Source organism: Theropithecus gelada, chromosome 5, assembly GCF_003255815.1.
Source record: "Theropithecus gelada isolate Dixy chromosome 5, Tgel_1.0, whole genome shotgun sequence".
NCBI lineage: Eukaryota > Metazoa > Chordata > Mammalia > Primates > Cercopithecidae > Theropithecus > Theropithecus gelada.
The window spans coordinates 86,056,308-86,076,847 of NC_037672.1; the positions used below are offsets into that span (position 1 = coordinate 86,056,308).

The 20,540-nt window shown below is 40.5% G+C and overlaps 1 pseudogene; it reads right to left on the reverse strand.

Moving 5' to 3' along the window:
• Nucleotides 1-15,915: 15,915 nt before the first annotated feature.
• On the reverse strand, nucleotides 15,916-16,016 carry LOC112625572 (annotated as a pseudogene).
• Between the last annotated feature and the right edge of the window lie 4,524 nt (nucleotides 16,017-20,540).

Below are 20,540 nucleotides of genomic sequence, written 5' to 3' on the forward strand. Positions count from 1 at the left end.
TGTTTGAAATTTTGATGCACCCATCACCTGAGCAGTATACACTGTACTGTACCCAATGTGTAGTCTTTTATCCCTCACTCCCCTCCCACCATTTCCCTGAGTCCCTGAAGTCCATTGTCTCATTTTTATGCCTTTGCATCATCACAGCTTAGCTCCAACTTATGAGGGAGAACATACGATGTTTGGTTTCTCATTCCTTAGTTCACTCAGAATATTCACTTCACTTAGAATAACAGTCTTCAATTCCATCTAGGTTGCTGCGAATGACATTATTTCATTCCTTTATATGGCTGAGTAGTATTCCATGGTATATATATACCATTATTTCTTTATCCACTCATTGATTGATGAACATTTAGGCTGGTTCCATATTTTTGCAATTGCAAATTGTGCTGCTGTAAACATGCATGGCCAAGAGTCTTCTTCGTATAATGACTTCTTTCCCTCTGGGTAGAAACCCAGGAGTGGGATTGCTGGATGAAATGGCGGTTCTACTTTTAATTCTCTAAGAAATCTCACACTGTTTTCCATAGTGGTTGTACTAGTTTACACTCACACCAACAGTGTGTTACCCTTTCACCACATCCACACCAATATCTATTATTTTTTGATTTTTTGCTTACGGTCATTCTTGCAGGAGTAAGGTGATATCACATTGCGGTTTTGATCTGCATTTCTCTGATCATTAGTGATGTTGAGCATTTTTTCATACGTTTGTTGGTCATTTGTATATCTTCTTTTCAGAATTGTCCAATTATGTCCTTAGCCCACTTTTTGATGGGATTGTTTGTTTTTTTTCTTGCTGATTTGTTTGAGTTCCTTGTAGATTCTGGATATTAGTCCTTTGTCAGATGTATAGATTGTGAAGATTTTCTCCTACTCTGTGGGTTGTCTTGAGGAAACAGAGCTTTCTATGGCAACATGGTAGCCCTCCTTAAAGCCTGACAAGGAAAATAATACATCTCTGATCCACATTTGTTGCTTCCACCCTTGGTAATAATGTCTTAAGTAACATTGAAATCACAAGCTCAGGAATTAAAGCTAACTATTATTAAATCAATATTTAGTAATAAAAATTGCTGTAACTAAAATTTCTTCATTAATAGAGTCTTGAACTTGATATCTTTTTATGTGTGATTATATACCAGATTGGAAAATACCAGTTCTATATTGTATTGCTTAAATTTATTTGTAGGAATCAGGATAGTGTTGTTATCCAAATATTTAATCTTCTATTACATACAAAAATTCTATTATTGTATCATCTGAGTTTTACTTAATCCCATACTTCTTTGGTGACTGTAGTTTAGGAACGTTTTGTGAGTGTGTGTATATGCATGTAAGTGTGTGTATATGTGTGTGCCTGTTTGTGCACACTATGATGATCAAGGGTGGGTTTCAAGTGGATATACTTTGTGAGGTGTTTTCTCTTGTTTCCATTTGGTTATGGATGTCTGTAATCCCACAACTCTATTGTAAGAGTTAATAAAGAATCAATCCTATTTCTGAAAGGAAAAGAAATATAGTTGCTTCTTTTTGTGACCACTCTTCCCTGACGTTGTAACATTCACTGGTGAGGACTTGCTGAGATGCCTGATACCTCAGACATCAGTTTATCACTAATATTGCAGAATGTGTCACAGTAGGAAGGCCTCAGAGGTTCATAGTCAGTGCCAGAGTCCTCATTAGGGGTTTCTCTGACTCAGCCAGAGCTGGAGTACATCTCTTGCTCAGAATGTTCTGGTGTGATTTTAAAACATTGGTTTTACAGAGGCAGTTTCCTTTTAAGTGAGAAAAATAAAAGAAATCCTAAAAGTACTTCACAAAAAAAACCACCACATTCCTCTGACAAAATATATACACAAATAGATTTTCAGGAAGATGGTCTTTTCATACAAGTCTATGAATATTTAAATAAAGCTTATAAAGCTTTATTTTCCTCGGTATTCTACAGGATAATACCAGTAACAAGTTTTTTGTTTTTTGGTTATGTGAAATATGATTTATGTTTATGAAGAGGCTACTTCAATATCATAAGGTAATGAAAAGAATAAAATTATTCCTATAGGATATATTTAAAAAGTCCTGTTTTGTGGGTGCCAACACATATATAGCAGTTAGATTTTTTAAAATAAGTTTTTTCCTAATTTTGGAGATAAGGCGATTTCAAATTAGCAAATGGAGTGAAAATTATATTACTTGATATCCAACTAATAATAACCAATTCATAATAATAATAGCTATAACAACCAATTCATAATGATCCTTACAGTCATATAGTGCTAACTAGTTGCCAGACACTGTTCTAAGAGCTTTACAGATGTTATTTTATTTAATCTTTTAAACAGTCCAATGAAACAGGTATTATTGTTCAAACTTTACATATGAGGAAACTTAGACACAAATTACCAGTTATATCTTGTCCAATGTCACATTTTAGTAGAGCTGATTTGAATGCAGGCAGTGTTGTGCTATAGTTTGTGCTCTTAACTACTATATCTACTGGTTTGTTCCAATTTGACCATAAGTAGTAGTTAAAAACTTTGCTAAAAAAAATTGTACACATTGGCAGGGAGCAGTGACTCACACCTGTAATCCCAGCACTTTGGGAGGCTGAGGCGGGTAGATCATGAGGTCAGGAGATTGAGACCATCCTGGCCAACATGGTGAAACCCGTCTCTACTAAAAATACAAAAAATAAAAATAAAAAATTAGCGGGGCGTGGTGGCAGGCACCTGTAGTCCCAGCTACTGGGGAGGCTGAGGCAGAAGAATGGCATGAACCCGGGAGGTGGAGCTTGCAATGAGCAGAGGTGGAGCCACTGCATTCCAGCCTAAGCGACAGAGCAAGACTCCGTCTCAAAAAAATTGTACACATTGGGCAAAGATTTCATGATGAAAACACCAAGAGCAATTGCAACATAAGCAAAAACTGACAAACTGGATCTAATTAAACTTAAGAGCTCCTGCACAGTAAAAGAAACTGTCATCAGAGACAACCTACAGAATGGGAGAAAATTTTTGTAATCTATTCATCTGATAAGGTCAAATATGCAGAATCTACAAGGAATTTAAACAAATTTACAAGAAAAAAACAAACAACCCCATTAAAGAGTGGGCAAAGGACATGAGCAGACACTTCTCAAAAGAAGGTATACATGCTGCCAACAGATGTGAAAAAGTTCAATATCACTGATCATGAGAGAAATGCAAATCAAAACCACAATGAGATACCACCTCACACCAGTCAGAATGGCTATTAGTAAAAAGTTAAAAAACAACAGATGGTGGTGAGGTTGTGGAGAAAAAGGAATGCTTTTGCACTGTTGGTTGGAGTGTAAATTAGTTCAACCATTGTGGAAGACAGTGTGGTGATTCCTCAAAGACCTAGAAGGAGAAATACCATTAGACCCAGCAATTCCATTACTGGGTATATACCCAGAAGGATATAAATCATTCTATTATAAAGATACATGCACGTGTATGTTCACTGCAGCACTATTCACAGTAGTAAAGACATGGAATCAACCTAAATGCCCATCAATGATAGACTGGATAAAGAAAATATGGTACATATACACCATGGGATACTATGCATCCATAAAAAGGAAAAAGATCATGTTCTTTGCAGGGACATGGATGTAGCTGGAAGCCATTATCTTCAGCAAACTAACACAGGAACAGAAAATCAAACACCGCATGTTCTCACTTATAAGTGGGAGCAGAATGATGAGAACACATGGACACATGGAGGGAAACAACACACACTGGGGCCTTTCGGAGGTTGGGGGTTGGGCGGTGCATCAGGAAGAATAGCTAATAGGTGCTTGGCTTATTACCTAGGTGATGGGATGATCTGTGCAGCAGACCACCATGACACATGTTTACCTATGTAACAAACCTGCACAACCTGCACATGTACCCTTGAACTTAAACATTGAAGAAAAGAAAAAAGGTTGCCAAAAAAACTGTACACATATTTCTCTGGACATTTTAATCATTAAATAAAGGTACAATTTTCTTTTCTTTTTTTTTTTCTTTTTGACATAGAGTCTTGCTTTGTTGCCCAGGCTGGAGTGCAATGGTGTGATCTTGGCTCACTGCAACCTCTGCCTCCTGGGTTCAAGTGATTCTTCTGCCTCAGCCTCCCAAGTAACTGGGACTACTGGTGCATGTCACCATGCCCGGCTAATTTTTGTATTTTTAGTAGAGACAGGGTTTCACCATATTGGTCAGGCTGGTCTTGAACTCCTGACCTCGTGATCTGCCTTCCTCGGTCTCCCAAAGTGCTGGGATTATAGGCGTGAGCCATCACGCCTGGCCAAAGGTACAATTTAGATCCTCCCTCCCTCCCTCCCTCCCTCCCTTCCTTCCTTCCTTCCTTCCTTCCTTCCTTCCTTCCTTCCTTCCTTCCTTCCTTCCTTCCTTCCTTCTTTCCTTCCTTCCTCTCTCCCTCCCTCTCTCTCCCTCTTTTTCTTTTCTTTTCTTTCTTTCCTTCCTTCCTTCCTTCCTTCTTTCCTTCCTTTTCTTTCTTTTTATTTCTCTCTCTCTCTCTCTCCCCCCCGCTTTCTCTCTTTCTCTCTTTCACAGGGTTTCACTCTGTTGCCTGATTGTGGCTCACTGCAGGCTTGACCTTCCTGGAATCAGGTGATCCTCCCACCTCAGCCTTCAGAGTAGCTGGGAATATAGTCACATGCTACCATGCCTGGCTAATTGTTGTGTTTTTGTGTAGAGATGGGTTTTTAATTTGTTGCCCAGGCTGGTCTTGAACTCTTAGGCTCAAGTGATCCTCCTGCCTTGGCCCCCCAAAGTGCTAGGATTATAGGCATGAGTTACTGTGCCCAGCCAGACCTTTCATTTTTGCCTACATGCACAAAGGTGCCAGGAGTCCAGAAGTGATATGGATGCATTTCTCTCATAACAGATGCTTAATAACCATCTTTTAAATGAAAGAATGAACACAGTTTCATTGGTCTTAAAGAAAGGCTTTAATTTTACTTTTCTTATACCAACAACCTCAAATAGAACCAGATATTTTAAGATCAACATATAATATGCAAAGGACATCTATTGTTTTCCTCTGCCTAGTGTTCTTTCTTTTTTCTGGTAGAAGAATCCATCTTTTCTTTCTTCTTTTTTTTTATTGAGATGGAGTCTCGCTCTGTTTCCCAGGCTGGAGTGCAGTGGCGTGATATTGGCTCACTGCAAGCTCCGTCTCCTAGGTTCACGCCATTCTCCTGCCTCAGCCTCCCGAGTAACTGAGGCTACAGGTGCCCACCACCACACCTGGCTAATTTTTTGTATTTTTAGTAGAGATGGGGCTTCACCATGTTAGCCAGGATGGTCTCGATCTCCTGACTTCATGATCTGCCTGCCTTGGCCCCTCAAAGTGCTGGGATTACAGGCATGAGCCGCCACGCCCGGCCAAGAATCCATCTTTTCAATGAAGAAGCCATTCCACGTGTAGAGGTGGAGCTGTTCCTCCTGCCCCTTGCTTACTCATGAATCTGGCCTAGATTTTGTTACTCAGAGTCCTCCTTCCCCTAGTCACAGTGTTTGGTTCAGGGCTGTGCATATGACCCAAGCAGGATTGTGCCTAACTTACCGTCTCCCAGCTTCAAACCCATCCTTCTTTTCCTTGCTTTGGGATCTTGGAACTGAGCCCTGTAAACATTTCTCGTATGCTTGCTAGTGGAATGTTAAACTGCACCAATCGAGAACAATGGAGTGTCCCTGCAAGGCAATAGCAGCAGAAGAATCTTCCCTTCCAGGTCCTGGTCCTACATTATTATTATATATATGTATACAATATGCTGCATATTAAATACATAACTTATCATTATTGTTCTTATTAATTAGGGTGGGAGCCCAGGGGCGGCACCAGGGAGCTCTGGTTGTATCCTTAGGCAATGTGCTCCCCATCTGCAGCTACTTTTCAGTAGCTAAGCTCAGCCACACCCTCAGGCAGCAGTGGGCTGCTTCAACAGACCAGTTGCAGCCTATCCACACCCTCTTTCAATTGCAAGCTGCTTCTCTAGGCTGGCTGTGGTCTGTGCCCTATGGAATTGACTTACCACCAGCAGGCTTCTTGCATTAGCCATATCATTTTCAAAGAGGTCTCAGCCTCATCCTTCAACAGGAGAGGGCTCCTTTAGTCCTCGGTTCCTTTATTGTTAATTCATCCTGAGCCTACAATTAGTAGCTGCTCTTTTGTACCTGCTATTTCTGGACTCAATAGCATCGTTGTGTGTGTGTGCTGTTTTGGTCATTTATTTTAAAAAGTTGCAGGGAATGTTAACTTTTACTGAACCACCTTCTACTGCTCTGGTTAAAACTTGTTTTGTTAAATTTTTCCTGTTCAGATAACCAGTGTGGTTTCTGTGTCCAGAATGGATCCTGACTGATATAAATGTCCTCTGAAATTTTATACAGGTTCTGTGAAAAAAATGATGATCTTTATCTTCTTACTGGATTGGGAGCTGTAAGTATAAGGTAAACAGAAGCTGCTTGATACCATTGTCCCCAGTGACAGAGAGGGAGGCTATTTTCAGTTAAAAAAAGAAAAAGATGAGGTCATGCACAGAGAGAGAAATAGATGTGAGATAAACGAGGATAGAGAGAATTCTGATGTCATCATTTGACTCCTTGGATCCAGCCATGCCTGAAGATAGCTCTCCAGTCATATAAACCAATACATTCTTTTTCTTTTTCTTAAGTAAGTTTAGGTTGGATTTCTGTCTCTTGAAGTTGAAAGAATACTAATTATGATATAAAGTAGCCTTGCCACAAAGGAAATAACCACTTATTCACCTTTCATTTTCTGTTTTAAAAGTACCTTTAATTTTTAAAAGGATTGCTTCCTTAGCTTTCATGCGTAACCTACTGAAAGCTATCTGTCAGCCCTCCTTCACTGAAGGGGGTGCATCGACGTGTCCACCACAGTGATAACTTGCTTTGTCTAAGGAATTAGAAAGGGTCTCCCTAAAAAAGTGACCACCTGGCTGAGAACTGAAGGATGTGTCAGAGTTGTCAAGCTCTAACAGAGTTAAAGAGTCAAGGAGGGGAGTTATTAATCTGATCATCCAACAAACACTGTGTACTTTCCTCATGTGCAAAGTATTATGGTGGATGCTAGGGATACAAAGTTGAATATGCTCCCCTATTTTAAGGAGGCTGTGTTAACTATCTATTTTCTGTAATCTGATGCTTTGATATATGGGGCCTTGCTGACCCTGAAGGGATGTCCCCTCCCAGAGTTAGGTAATTTCTAGAGATAGTAAAAACCTCACCTGTGAGTATAACTTTCAGCTGCAAACCAACCAATCCAGATCCCATACCCCTCTACCTTCTTTATCTCATACTCCTGGCCATCTGCCCCAATCACCCCAGAGCCAAGTGCTAGACAATTAGGCCAGTCTCTATGCTCCAGAGCCCCCTGAAATTATTCAAACTAGCCAATCCTAAACCTGGTAACCCTGTGTCATCTGTTCCTAACTGTGGAAACCATAATAAAAGCTGTTGCTCACAATTTCCCCCTCCCTCTACCTCCTGACCAACCCTGGTGCTTCCCTGTGTGTCCCCTGACTCCACTGTGTGACACGGTGTGCCCCTTCCTCCTGGGATTTGTGAGTAAAATGAAGCCATCTTTTCACTGGCAATAGACTCCCGATCTGTTGGCCTTATGGAACTTCAAATTTTCTATCAATACACTATATTTTAAAACAGACCATACTAAGGAAACTAAAACTTTTTTGTAGCCTCAACTAATCAAAAGCTTGTTGAAAACCGACCACATCTGCCTTACCCATTACTATATCCTCAACAGTAACTCATTTGTTATTATAATTGCCCCATATGGATTTTTGAGCACTGTTCATCTAGTATCACTTATATTCATTTCTTCTTTCTAATTTCCAGTAACTCCACTCCACTTCAGGATTTTTTTTTTTTTTTAGATAGAGTCTTGCTCTGTTGCCCAAGCTGGAATACAGTGGCACAATCTTGGCCCACCATAACCTCAAACTCCTGGGCTCAAGTGATCCTCCTGCCTCAGCCTTCTGAATAGCTAGGACTACAAAGATGCATGCCACCATGCCTGGCTAATTAAAAAAAAAATTATAGAGAAAGAGTCTTGCAATATTGCCCAGGCTCATCTTGAACTCCTGGCCTCAAGTGATCCTCCCACCTCAGCCTCGCAAAGCACTAGGATTACACATATGAGCCACCATGCCAGGCCTCTAAGCTTTCAGGAAGCTCGTTTTTTAAAAAAATTACTCCCTTTGTCTTTCCTTCATTAAGTTTTTGTCCATAGTCAGTTCAAATGACACCAGATCTACAAAGCCTCTCCTGACCCTCTCAACTCGGTGCACGTCCTCTGTTTCTTTAACATATTAGTTTCGTCTCCCTATTGTACACTCTGCCTTCTGTCCTAGTTATCTGCACTGCTGTCTTATCGCTGTACAGACTGTAATCTCTTTGAATAAAGGAATCATACTTTAGACATCACTGTATTCTCAGCTCCTAGCACAGTGCCTGACAGATAGTGTTTCATAACTGTTGAACGCATGAAGAAATACTGAATTGTAAACTTCTTTAGGGCAGGGGCTGTATTTTACTTTTCTTTCTTTCTTTTTTTTTCTTTTGTTTCAGACAGTCTTGCTCTGTTGCCCAGGCTGGAATGCAGTGGCACCATCTTGGCTCACTGCAACCTCTGCCTCTGGGGTTCAAGCGATTCTTGTGCCTCAGCCTCCTGAGTAGCTGGGATTACAGGCACGCACTACCATGCTCGGCTAATTTTTTGTATTTTTAGTAGAGAAGGGGTTTTGCCATGTCTAGGCTAGTCTCGAACTCCTGGCTTGATCACTTGAGAGTGATTTGCCCTCCTCAGCCTTCCAAAGTGCTAGGATTATTATTGGCATGAGCCACCATGCCTGACCCGTATTTTACTTTTCTATCTAAATCCTCGGATACCTACCACACATCTTGCCTATGGATGATGAATAAATATTTAGCGAATTGAGTAAGCCTATAAAGGAGGCTGAGTAAGTAGTATTATTAACTCCATTTGAAATAAAGAAACTGAGGTTCAGAGAAGTTAGTGCTTTTCCCAAGGGCCAAGCACCAAGTTAATATGAAATGGCATAGCTGGGATTAGAACCCAAGTACTTTGCTACCACTCCAGAGTATTTCCCACTACCCATTGTTACAAAAATAGCTAGCCTAGCTGAGTGATTCCTATGTGGTAGGAAGATAAAGATGTCATTGAGAAGTCTGTCACAGGGCAAGATCTTGCTCTCTGTTATATATACGTTTTTGAAATCCTCTCCATTTCCATAAGACTATCGTGACCTTTATTGACAACAGATACTTGAATCTGTCTCCAGTATTGATTTAATAAAAGGTGAAGACAGAATATCATTGTTGCATAAGATGAAATATTGGCAGGTGTGAGGAATTTAGCATTATTTTCTTGAGGATGTCACATTGTAAATTGATCTGAATCTGTTTGTTTTCCCAGAATTTTTACTGGCTGGGTTTATTCCACACATACCCTCCCCCAACTTTGGCAATATGTCATGAGCTATTGATAAATTATTAAACTCTGATGCAAATTCAAGTGCCAGGATTAACCATAGGATGGTATATTTGTTAGGGTCTAGTCAAGAAGGAGAAAACACAACAGTTATTTTGACTTAGAAAATTTCATATGAATAATTGTTGACTAGGTAAAAGACAAAAGAAGAACTCTGTATCATGGAGGTGGCAACAGCAGGAAGTGACTCTACCACTCCTAGCACGGAGGAAACAAAGAAAAGAGGTTGAAATGATGAAAACTTACAAATTTAGAATAAGGGCCCCATGGAGTTGAAACTCAGGTCTCTGAGGAGGAGGTCTGTTCAGCTGAACTGGCGTTTCTGAGTTCAGAGGAGGGGGCCTGGCGACTGGGACCCTAACCTCTAAGGAGGGACCTCCAGCCAGTTAGTGCTGGACGTTTCTGAAGAGAATGTGATGAAGGTGGTTCTATAAATGCTGGAAAAACTGTAAACTGGATTTAGCTGCTGCTGCAGGAAGGCAGGGCTCCTGCAGGGTGGCGAAGAATTACTGAAATATTGCTTACTGGAGCAGGAAGACAGAGAGGAACAAGAAGCCCACAGGAAGGAGACAGGCCCCCTCTTCCTCTTCCAGCCTTGCCAGTCTCCCATGGAGCCCCCATTGGCAAGGCTAAAGACAAGCCAGTTGACAAAGCTGAAATGTGGTTGGCAGAGCCCTAGCAACAGCATCACAAAGCCGAGTATAGGATGTGTTTGAAGCCGAGAGACAATAGCTTAGGAAGGACCACAGAAGAAGGTTTTGCTCTGTCCTCTCCATGGGCTGGGGTTTTTGCAGCTTCCCTGACAGTATTACAGTGTCACAATAGCTAAGAGAGTAGACTCTGGAGTCAGTTTGACTGGATTTGAATCCTGGCTTTGCCCCTTTCAAGCTGAGTGAGCTTGGGCAAGTTACTGAACCTTCCTGTGCTACCTTGTCTTAGCTTCCCTAGTTATAAAGTATAGATAATAATATGACCTATCTTACAGTTTATGGCAAGGACTACATAAGTTAACTTTTGCAAAGCATTTAAAGTAGTGCTTACCGTAGAAAATGCTCAGTAGGTAGTAGCAGTTATAACCTGAGCAGAGGTGCCCATACCAGATGCCTGGTTGCCTGAGTCCTGCCCAGGTCCCCTCCATAACTGGACACTCAGAGCCATGTGCTGCTGGCTCAACTTCCAGGGCTGCCAGCTCCTTTCCAAAGGCTTTCTTCCTTCCCATCAGTGAAACTTCTTCCCTCCTCCAGAATCAGAGTGGGTAGCAACACCTCACTTTCAAAGGGGAGGGAGCACCTGGCCCTCAGCATTGAATTTAACAGCAACCCAAAGATTCCACACTCTAAGTTAATTGCCTAGATATTCTAGATATCCTAGAAGAATATACACATCCATGACCTCTCCTCACTTGAGGACCTCCTCTCCTAGGTTCAAAAATAATCTGCTGAGAGCTAAAGTGTTTGAAAGTGGAGGAAAGAAATGAAGATCCATGATGAGTATTACAGTTCCCTTGACCTCTTCCTTGCCAACCTCTGTGTGTCCCTTCTCGTCCTTGCCAGGACTCAGGAGATCTCAGAAAAGAATGCTCACCCACCACAATTGCCAAATGAGTTTGCGAAAGAATTTTTTTTTTTTTTTTTAAGAGAGAGAGTCTTGCTCTGTTACCCAGGCTGGAGTGCAGTGGTGTGACCTTGGCTCACTGTAACCTCCTCCTCCTGGGTTCAAGCGATTTTGTTGCCTAAGCCACCCAAGTAACTGGGATTATAGGTGCCCACCACCACATCCAGTTAATTTTTGTATTTTTAGTTGAGACGGGGTTTCACCATATTGGCCAGGCTGGTCTTGAACTCCTGACCTCAAGTGATCCGCCTGCCTTGGCTTCCCAAAGTGCTGGGATTATAGTCATGAGCCACTGTGGCCAGCCAAAGATATTTTTAATTTGAGTTTTATTCCTCCAAAACTCGCTCATTGCTATGAAGCTTTTGTGATAGGCATAGGGTAAAGTGTTCTTGCCATTGTTTTACTGGGGAGTGCAACCCCAGGGTAGCAAGAGTGAGGGGCCATACAGAGAGAGTTGTAGAACATTACTGCACTGGAAAAAGCTTCAAAAGAAAATGCAGCTGATATTTTGATTACAAGGATGTCTCCCGATAGGCTACATGAAACCATTATGCCTTGAAGGTGTCCATGGAAAAGTCATGGGAAAGAAATGAAATGAAATAAACTTGTCTGTTGGTTCCTTCATGTGTTATGTCTCTCATTGGTCAAAGTTTGCCCCATTTTTGTCATGTGATTTGACTGCTTGGGATAGCTGATGGGAAATCCACATCCCATGCTGCACAGCACGGGGCCTCAGAGAGTCAGTAAGCTGAATTTGATGCTGGAGCAGTTACAGCTGCTCCCATGTGGGGCCCAAGGGAGGCCACGCAGCCTCTGGCCTCCCCCCATGGAATGAACAGATATCCTGCAGTGTTGGGCAGAGAGGCAATGGTGGCAGTGGCCAGGGCTTTCTACTGAGCAAATGGCAGGGGGCAGATGGCAAGAGCTAATCTGAGGATGTGCATAAATCGAGTCTGGTATTATAGACAGTAATAGATAAGGAGTAAATCAGAGATTGGAAATGTGATGAAAGTAATTAGGGAAATGGAAAGTTCCAGAAGGATATATCTGGAATATGGATTTATAGAGCATGGGGAATAGAAGACTCTGTTGACACATGGAGCCAGAATGCGGAGCTCTGCCCCAGGAAGCAAGGGACCTGGTCCCAGTTGCCCACCTTCCCTTAGCTGTGGGATGGTCTCGGATTTGTCTCTTCATCTCTCTGAGCCGGTTTCCTTTTTTAAGAAATGGAAGCGAATCAATGCTAACTTTTTTCAGCTCTGAGATATGTGTTTCAGAGAGACAATTTTGCAGGAGTAATTTACATGTAGTCTTTTCAAATTTTGCTATATAAAAATGAGAAATTATAGCCAAGAGCATCCTTAGACAGAAACTTATTTTTAACTTAAAATATGCATCAGTGGTTCCCAAGATAAGCTTTTGCTCTGGGCAACCAACCAATCTGAATTCTAGGCCTGCCTCTGTTAGCAGCCAGCCATATGATCACATGTAAATGAGCTAACATCTATCTCTAAACTTTAGCAAAGCACAGGCTCTGGACTCCAATCACCTTGGCTACAGTCCAAGTGTAAACACTGACCAGCTATGCGACCTTGAGTACGTTACTTGACCTCTCTGATCTTCTTTTTAATATCTTTAATAGGGGGTAATAACAGTACTTATTTAGAGGGGCTGCTGTGAGTAAATGCATATGAAATAGCCCACATAAATATATATTCAAATATCAATTAGTATTTCCTTTACTGTGAAAAGAGGTAGGTAGGCCATGGATCCCTAAGCCCCATTTCAGCTGTAACTTTCCATGATTCCTTGCTCTGATTCTTTACTTATTACAACTGCTTAAAGATCACTTATTATGTGTGTAGTCCTGTACTACCTTGCTCTCAAGAAGCACACAACCTTGCTGAAACAGTCACATAAGACGAGAAACCATACACAGTAATCGACACTATTTTGATAAGGAATGATATCTTAAAAGCATAATAGATCTTATTTAGAGTTTTCACATTGATAACTTATCAAGCACATTATTCTGGGAAAAGGCACTTCGTCGGTGTTGGAGGATATGCTTATGACAGGTCCTCACAGTTCTTTAAAAAATATTTCATAGATGTCCATTAGTATATGTTCAACTGATAACTAATGGAGTACTGTTGGAAGCGATGTGCACATAAGGGCTTCATTGTAAAGTCTGAAGCATGGTCAATTATATATCATTCCTTAGTCTAAATGCTCTTTATAATGATATCATATTTCTAATGGAAAAAATTAACATTAAAATTAATATTAGACTAGTGACTTGAGTTTAATTGAACTGGCAATGCTTTTTGTTGCCTTAAAGGTGACCATGGGTAACTCTTTGGACTTAGTATAAAATATCCCACCCAAGAAATAAAGGCCTGGCCAGGCGTGGTGGCTCATGCTTGCAATTCTAGCACTTTGGGAGGCCAAGGTAGGCAGATCATTTGAGGTCAGGAGTTTGAGACCAGCCTGGCCAACATGGTGAAACCCCATCTCCACTAAAAATACAAAAATTAGCTGGGCATGGTGGTGCACGCCTGTAATTCCAGCTACTCGGGAGGCAGGAGAATTGCTTGAACCCAGGAGGCGGATGTTGCAGTGAACCAAGATGGTGCCGCTGCACTCCAGCCTGGGTGACAAAGGGAGACTCTGTCTCCAAAAAAAAAACAAAGAGAAAGAAAAAGAAAAGAAAAAAGAAATAAAGGACATTAGGAGGCCGAGGCGGGTGGATCACAAGGTCAGGAGTTTGAGACCAGCCTGACCAACATGGTGAAACCCCATCTCTGCTAAAAACACAAAAATTAGCCAGGCGTGATGGCACGCACCTGTAATCTCAGCTACTCAGGAGGCTGAGGCAGGAGAATCGCTTGAACCTGGGAGGCAGAGGTTGCAGTGAGCCGAGACCATGCCATTGCATTCCAGCCTAGGCAACAGAGCGAGAGTCTGTCTCAAAAAAAAAAAAAAAAAAAAAAAAAAAAAGAAGAGAAGAAAAGAAATAAAGAACAGTATCTTATTCAGCAATAGCAAAGTCTCTCCAACTATTTAAGGAGCAACACTAAACATAGGACCCCAAAATCCTATTCAATTTTAAGTACAAAGATAGAGAAAAAAGTCAGGAAAAGTATATTATTTCAAAAGCGTATTTGGATTAGAAAATATGTCATTAGGCATTAATTAATAATGCTAGGTAAAAATGGAAAAATCTGCAGTATTATTAGGCATTTCATAAAACATTAAGAAACGTAATTTAAGAAGGTTTAAGGCAGGACACCCAAAAAAATTTATTTTAGGGTACTAAGGAAGATGCTATCATAGACTACAATGTATTGTGGTGGTAAGATGCTGAACTTTGATTTAGAACATATTGGTTCAAATCTTTATTCTGCCACTTGCTGTTTTAGATTACTTTGGCCAAAGGTCCTCCTCTCTCCATGAAATTGAAGGAATTAAAAATATCTCAAGTTTATTTTATTTATTTATTTTTGAGGCAGGGTCTCTCTGTGTTGCTCAGTCTGGAGTGCAGTGGCACCACCACTGCTCACTGCAGGCTCAACCTCTTCACGCTCAGCTGATCCTCTCACTTCAGCCTCCCTAGTAGTTGGGACTATAGGTACATGCCACCACACCCGGCTAATTTTTATGTTTTTTGTAGAGACAGGATTTTGCTACATTGCCCAGGCTGGTCTCAAACTCCTGGGCTCAAGCAATCCACCCGGCTTGGCCTCCCAAAGTCCTGGGATTATAGGCATGAGCCGTCACGCTCAGCCTTCAAGTTCATTATCAGTGTTATTTGTTCATTACGCTCAGTCTTCAAGTTCATTATTAGTGTTATTTGTAAAATTGTTACCACAGTTTTACATGTACATAATTTAAAGAGATAAATAGTTTTACAAAGCTTCTTTGAAAAACAGTAGCCCTTCCTCTGACATTTTCCCATCCTTGGAAGAAACCACTTCCAACTCTGAGTTATTTCTTTTAATGTTTGCCTCTATATCACTTAAGTTAGTGCCAGTATTTTTTATTGTGGTAAAATATACATAAGATTTACCATTTTAAGTGTATAACTCTGTGGAATTAAGCACATTCACATTGTCATGCAACCATCACCACTATCCATCTCAATGTTTTCATCATCCCAAACTGAAACTCTGTAACTACTAAACAATGACTCCTCACTAAACCCTGCTCCCAGCCCCTGGTAGCCACTGTTATACTTTCTGTCTCTATGTATTTAACTACTCCAGGTACCTCATATAAGTGGAATCATACATTAGTCTTTTTGTGACTGGCTTATTTCACGTGGTATAATATCTTTGAGGTTTATCCATGTTGTAGCCTGTGTGAGGATTTCCTTTTTAAGGCTGAATAAATTCCATTTTATGTATATGTCACATTTTGTTTATCCATCTATGAGTGGAAATTTGGGTTGCTTCTACCTTTTGACTATTGTGAATAAAGCTACTATGAACATGGGTGTACAAATATCTATTTGAGTCTCTGCTTTCAATTCTTTTGAGAATATACCCAAAAGTGGAATTGCCAGATCATATAGTAATTATGTTTAATTTACTGAGGAACTGCCATACTGTTTTCTATAGTGGTTGCACTCTTTTACATCCCTACCCACAGTGCACAAGGGTTCCAGCTTCCCCACAATTTTTCCAACACTTGTTATTTTCTGTGTTTTTTTTTTTTAAGGAATACTTTATGAATTTGTGTGTCATCCTTGCAATGGGCTATGCTAATCTTCTCTGTATCACTCGAATTTAATATATATGCTGCCAAAGCAGAGCTCTACGTATTTTTGCTTTCTACTTTCGGAAGATTTTCTTAACTTTATCTTCCAACTCTTCTACTGAGTTTTTATTTCTACTATTATACATACGATTTCCAAGAACTTTTAATTTCCAGAATATTTCTTTTTTAAAGAGAACATCTTATTATTGTCTTATGAATAAAATAACTTTTCCTATTTGTCTGAATACATTAATTATAGTCGTTTAAGGATTTATTCTTCCTACAGTAGTCTCTATTTCTTTAATTTGCTTTTCCCGTTTATTTCTTTGTTTTAGTTTCTTTCATGCCATAGCTTTCCCTCAGATATCTGGTGATCTTTGGCCACTTGCTCATATTTAAGAGCTCTAAGCTTGTTGACTATGGGATTCCTGGAGGGTGATTTGCCAGGGTCATTTTGTGGGTATCCTTAATATATATTAATTAAGACTACTCATGTTTCCTAGAGAAGTATTTTTACATTTCCTGCTTAAAATATACACTGCTGGCTCTCTTCATTCTGGAGCTGAAGAAGAGACCGGAAGGGAAGTATTGTCTTCTCAACATTCGGCATGTCGATGTTCTGTTAATATGACTGGGTTCAGCATAATAGTCCCTCAACTGTGCCTAACAACTCCTAGTCCTGGAACTCTTTTTTCTATCTGAAGTGAGTAAACCTCCAGTGTTTGGATGGGGTGTTAGGGAGGCATTTGGTTTGCTACACTGAGTGAAAATGAGTGATCAGAAGTTCTCATTGCTTCTTAAACTAACCAACCCAGTCCTTCAATGGCCTTAGTTTTGTCCCTACTTTCAGAGGTACCTGGTGCTGCTTATTCCAGAGACTTTCTGGATTCTGTAGTGAAACTGGGTTGCTTTTTAGCTTTCTCCTGCAGGTTTAGGATTGAGGTCTAAATCAGCTGTCTGAGTAAGTTGCCTCTCATCCACTGTTTTCCAGCTTTCAGTTTGTTGTGATGTTTCCTCTCCCATACTTATCTTACGTGTTTTACAACCATCTTTTTTTACTATCATTTTTTGTGGAATTTGGAGGTAGTGAAAGTAAGCGTGTATGTATTCAATCTTCTCCTTTTCTCCAGAATGCTATATATTTTCTAGTTCTAATAATCTGTTAGTCTAAGATGTGTATGATAAATTGTAAAAAAGATGTGTATGATAAATTGTAAACAACAACAACAACAACAACCACCAACCAAACAAACAAAACCCTAATCTTAATTATCTAAGGCTATGTTATACAAGATACAGATTTTCCTGATTCCTGGGGCCTGTCTTATTATACTAGCTGTTCACTTGCTTAGTTATATCACTATTATAGTAGATGGTGGCAGAAAGTGTGGTAAAATTCCTAACGATTTGTTTTACAACTTATCTTTTCTGGTAAAAAGATGCTAAAGGAAAATGTCAAGGATCTTGGCTACAAGTGAGAGTTTGCTGTTTTCAGTTATTTATGGTCCCTTAGCCCTAAGATAGTTTCAAATATTTTAATGTTTTAAAATCACATTTTTTTCAACAAATAATAAGAAAGGAACACATCATTTCAAAATGCTATGTGTTGTTCAAAATACTTTCATGCTATTCTTTGATTTACATTGGTGGCATGAAGCATGTTCAAACAGATAAACAGGCATGAAGCAGACCAGTCAAATAACCTCTGTGAATATATACAGCTAATATGAAACTTTTTGGGGTTAGGAAAGATTATAGTTTTCTTCTTCATCTGTCTCTAGTTGGTGTGATAAGAGCTGTCCACTCTCTTGGGAGGAGTCCAGTCTGGGAGGAGCTTTAGGGCAGAGGGTTACCATTTGTAACTACTATGTACTGAGCATTTACTAAGTGCCTGGCTACCTGCAAAATGCTTGACACACATTGTCTCATTAATTTTCATTATGATCCTCTTTCTTTACAGATAGGAAACTGAGATGCAGCCAGTCAGGTTAAGAAACTTGTTGAAGTGCACATAACTTGTAAATGCAAGACCTGGATTTAGATCCCAGGTCTCTCTGAGTTGAAAGCTTGATCTCTTTCCAAATGCAGCTTCCTTTTGGGCACAGGTCAGCAGCTTAGTTTAGTGGTGAAATGGAGGAAAAAGTAATTACACTACTGTGTGATAAGGGCTGGTGGGGTTGTAAGAACCTGTAGGCAGGGAATCTGAGAAGCTACTTGCAGGAAATAATCTAATCAGAGACCTGATGGAGCAGTAAGAGCTTGTCAGGGAAGAAAGGACTGAAGGGTGTTTCAGGCGCAGTGATCAAAGGGACATTCCTGTACCTTTCAGAAATTACAGCAATTTGACTGCAGGTGCCATTGGGAAGGAGGGATGGTGGGAGGTGGAGGTGAACTGCAAGGAGCCTTAAAATCGAATGGGGGGGAGGAGTTGGGACTATTCTCTGGTCAATAGGGAATCATTTAAGGGGTTTTAGCAAGGGAATGACACGTGTACAAATTTGTACTTTATAAAGATCCCTTGGGTAGCCACAGAGAGAATGAATTTGAGAGCCACTAGAATGGGGGAGAAATAAAAAAATGATTCCTGGGTCTCTGTCTTGGACAAATGGACAAGTTGGTGCCATTCACTGAGACAGGGAACAGCTTCTAGTTGTGGGGGAAGTCTATTATAGAATCTAGGGGAGTGATCTAATTGATCAGAGCTGTCAATCTAAAATAATCAAAAAGGTCAGAATCTAATTTAAAAATAGTTTATTCAAGTGCAAAGTGAGAATGGACCACCTGGAAACACCAACTCCAAAAGAATGGAGTAAGCATTCACAAGTAGGGAAGTTAAGGTTTCATTTATATTGGCAGAGACAGAGGCGTTTTTAGAAGGATTGCAACATTATTGATACAAGGTTGGCAAATAGTTACAGCAATCTGACTGGTTATGGGCAATGTTCCTTTTTGGAAAGGGTACATTTAACACTTTTTTTAAAAACAGAAGGTCTAACAGTCCTGAGTTTTCTCTCATCTGGTCTAAGCAAAGCAGGACAACAAGAGGGAAGTTAATCTATAACAAGGGTCATGAATTAAGAAGGCAGGAGGTTTTTGTCCCTGATGCTGTTTAATTCTTATTAGTCATTGTACAGAACAAGAAAAACAAGAAAACGAGTTAATCTATAATCTGAGAACAGAAGTTGTAACCGTATGTGACTAAGATCAGCCACATCTTTGTAAAGGCTTAAAGTGTTTTGGGGGGTTCCAACAGTTTTTAAATTTCATGTATTTTTACTGAGCAGATTTTGCATAAGAAAAATCAGTGTATGTTTGGCCGGGCATGGTGGCTCACGCCTGTAATCCCAGCACTTTGGGAGGCCGAGGAGGGCAGAGCACCAGGTCAGGAATTCAAGACCAGTCTAACCAACATGGTGAAACCCCGTCTGTACTAAAAATACAAAAATTAGCCAGGCGTGGTGGCGCACACCTGTAATCCCAGCTACTCTGGAGGCTGAGGCAGGAGAATGGCCTGAACTCGGGAGGTGGAGCTTGCAGTGAGCTGAGATCATGCCACTGTACTCCAGCGTGGGAGACAAAGCAAGATTCCATCTCAAGAAAACGAAAGAAAAAAAGAAAAATCTAGTTTAAGACTAGATAGTTCTTAAATTCAGGTTCATTGTTTATATCAGATTCAGAATCAGCTTAAATCTTGAGATTTGGGCATCCTTACAACCATCCTTCTATCATTCCCCAGTTTAAAAAAAAAATCTTGATGGTGTTTATGACTTTTTAAAAAAAAAAAAAAAAAGCTGAATTATAAAGGCAACAATGACTTTCACAGATTTACTGTTTTAGATTAGTTTCCTTATAAGCCACATACGTTAGGTAAGTCTAATAAAACCATGTATATTTTCTTGTATTTCTGGCATAATTCCATTCTGAGGCCTTTCTAATGGAACAAAAGCATGAAAATTATAGAAAACATTAAATTTCTTAATGAACAGTTCATTACATGGCTGTTGCTAATGGCACTGTAAGTACTTATAGATGACTAAAGTATATTTAGCTTCACTTCCCGGTAGATTTAAAGCAACCGGGCCTATTCTATTGACCCACCAACACAGCAATGACTTATGAATCAGCCTAGCAGAAGGAACAGTTCTAGGGCCCCTTAAGCCATCAGTGAGGTTTATCCTAGAGCGCAAGGAGAGACCTCTGCTTTCACCGTCCAGTTGTCTAACGTTCTGCAAATGGTTTTTTATGCCCCAGGCCTCTCTGTTTTCTACAGGAGGGCCCAGATGCAGGTTAGACGCTGTCTCGCTAAAGGAGTTGGACCTGGGCGAAGGTCTGCTATCCTCCTTCGCACCTCGGCTTGATGGGGGTCAACGTGGATCGCAGCCGGAGGGCGTGTCCTGGACCCGGACCCAGAGCGCGCCGCGGGGCCCAGCGTCAAGAACTCGAATTTAGAAAGAAGCACCTGTGTACCTAACAACGCTTCTCAAACTTGCACCCAAGGCAAAGCTACCCCGAGGGTCTCTCTTGTCCCGCTACGTTTATTTTAAAGCCATGCATTCTTTTAAGAATGAATGAAGATG